This window comes from Dipodomys spectabilis, unplaced genomic scaffold, assembly GCF_019054845.1.
Source record: "Dipodomys spectabilis isolate Male_0828 unplaced genomic scaffold, ASM1905484v1 ptg000008l, whole genome shotgun sequence".
Classification (NCBI taxonomy): Eukaryota; Metazoa; Chordata; class Mammalia; order Rodentia; family Heteromyidae; genus Dipodomys; species Dipodomys spectabilis.
In genome coordinates this window covers 2408613-2411559 of record NW_024870685.1, presented here as the reverse complement: position 1 = coordinate 2411559, position 2947 = coordinate 2408613, and the positions used below count along the sequence as shown (strand labels likewise).

Here is a 2947-nt window from a genome sequence, read left to right as displayed (position 1 = left end):
GGGTTCAATTTCTTTAACATCATTTTATCTGGTTATATGCACATATCTTTTGAACTTTTCTGCTTATCCCAGACATACATTTGTTATTGAAAATAAGGGAAATCATGGGACCTATGTTTCTTTGGACTTGGCTTACTTCAGTCAATAAATTTTTTTCCAAGTCTTTCCATTTCCTAACAAATTGGGCGATGTCATTCTTTCTGATGGAGGCATAGAATTCCATTGTGTAAATATACCATATTTTCTTGATCCATTCATCTAATGGGGGCATTTGGTTTGGATTCATATCTTAGCTATCATAAATAATGTTGCAATCAACATAGTTGTGCTGGTAGTTTTAGTATGGTCTTGTTTATGATCATTTGGGTAAATCCCCAAAAGTGGGATTACTGTGTCATACGGGAGTTTTATGTAGAGTCTTTTGAGGAACTTCCATACTGCTTTCCAAAGTATTTGAACAAGTTTACACTCCCACCAAGAATGCAGTACGATTCCCTTGTGACCACACAACATTCAGCATCTGTTGTTGTAAAAATATGGAATGCTACACAAATTTTCATGACATACTTGTGCAGGGGGCATGCTAATCTTCTCTGTATTATTCCAATGTTAGTGTATGTGATGCTAAATTGAGCACAGAACATTTTTTATATATAAAGTATAATTTTTATTGATTTTATTAAACTAGACAATTCAACAAAATTAAGTTCAAAAGAATTGTTGTGAAATTTTAGAATCATATATTTCTTACATAAGCACACATTTAGGAATAAAATCAAGATAGACATGCCAAAAACAAAATAATTCGAGATATTTGTAGTTCAAGAGATGTGTAGGAGGAGGAATTCAATTATTCTATACAAGGTACCTGTCAAAATGAACATTGCAGCAAGTGTTTAGGTTTGTTAAAAGTTTTAAGGTTTTAAATATGCTTAATTTTGGGATTTTGCTTATATATGCCCAAAATAGGACCGTTTGTCAGGTATAAAACTTTTCTATAAAGTATTTAATATTTATGGTAACAGACATTAAGTACTAAGTATTTACATTTCAGAGTTTATGGAAACTTTATTAATGAGAAGTTGCAAAGTCTTTGTGTAAAGAAGCAGAGTGAAGAGTTAAGACTTTAACTATACAGTTTCTGTTAAAACTTTAGGGATTCCTTACTTTATTTGATAGCAAGGAATAAATGATGATATAAGCCATAATGTACGCATGTATGTTACTATTCACACACATATATATACACACGTATACATGCACATATGGAGAAAGACACATAATTACAGCCAACACAAGTTTCACCAGTTGTTGAATATGCCTTAAACTGAATACTAGAAACAATATATGTTGAAGATGTATTTGTCTCTAAGAGTTCATTTACCACTCCTCTTATCTCTTAAAACTGGTAGTTTTAGAGAGATTTGACTTACAAAATGCAGTACAAGTGATAGCAAGTCACTTGGAAACCTCAGTAAGTATGTCATATGGTGTCTCCCTGCTCCTCAAGGATTGCTTACTCTTGTAGACACTTTCAACCACCAATTTAGCAGGAGAATACCCTGGTAAAGAGTAAAGTTATAAGGCTTTAAATGGCATCCTTACTTGAGCTCTTTTTCCAACAACCAGCATGAATTTGTAGGCAGATGAGTGAGTCCTCAAAAAATTGGACTCTACATATATATTTAACTGACCCATGTGAAAATTCCTATGTGAGAAATGCTGACTGAGGTCTTGCTGATTTCCTGGCCAAGAAAATAAGAAAAAAAGAAAGTATTTTTAATGTTTTAAAGTTTGAGAATAATTTGTAACCTGTCAATAAAGGTGTAGAACACAATTATACCAACTGACAAAAAAAAAATGATGGCATTTCATTTATGTGCTCTCGGATTTGGCCAGTGATTTTAGAGGTGTCTACACAAGTAGAATCAGCATAAATCAAGCCAGCATTTCTTCATTTATGATATAAGGAAAGGTTACTGGTTGACCCATTGTAACAATGAAATATACAAGACACATTACCAGAGGATGGGTGAATGGGGGAGGTGGGGAGGTGTGAAGGGAAGGGATGGTAGGGGAAAAACAAAGGGGAGGGTAACAATGCTCAATAAGAAATGTACTCATTACCTTACTTATGTAACTGTAACCCCTCTGTACAGTATTTATAATAAAAATATATATTAAAACATACAAGGAAAACTTCTGTACTTATATGAAGTTGTATTTGTCACTCAATATAAGTAAGGTATTGGTTTTAGGACCACAGGCTTATTACTTTGGATACTCTAAATCTCTACATGAACACAGTATATTATTTACATTAGAATCTGCCCACCAGCTAGTGCAGTATAATTGCTGTGAGAATTTTTATTACATTCTATATTTGTAATGAAAACTAAAAGTATATGTATGCACTATCAACAGATACAAATTTTTTCAGATAAACTTTGTATGCAGTTTGAGGATGGAATTGGAGAGCAATTTCAAAAAGCACAAATTTCATCAAAAAGACCAGTTTGCAAATTGTAACAAGGAGCTAATCCAGCATCATTGAATAGTATGGAACTCCAAGGAGAAGTACTTGAATTGAGACAATATCAGAAAGTGTAACAACCCAAGGACTTTTTAAAATGCAGCTGCTAGAATTCTCATGTAGAGCTTTCATAACAGTTTGTGAAGCACAAATCAGAACCTCACTGAAGTGTAGATGGTTTTCTCTCAACTTTCTGTCATGATCAGTCATTATCAATCAACATATAGCTAATCTTGAATAATCCTCTAATAAAATGTTGATGGAGTGTTTATATGCAGAAAACCTCGGAAGGCTAACTTTTTCCAATTAGGACAGTCTGTATTTTATGATCCAGCCGAGAGAAAACTAGGTAAGCATCCATTTACAACCTTCTGAATAGTTCTGATTCTGCCCACATCACTTATCTATCCATAC

At 33.3% G+C, this 2947-nt stretch overlaps 1 non-coding gene across 1 annotated transcript; it reads right to left on the bottom strand.

The window, feature by feature from the left end:
• Positions 1-530: 530 nt before the first annotated feature.
• Positions 531-637, bottom strand: LOC122124846. The gene has a single exon (XR_006150672.1). It is a non-coding gene; the product is annotated as a U6 spliceosomal RNA (small nuclear RNA).
• Between the last annotated feature and the right edge of the window lie 2310 nt (positions 638-2947).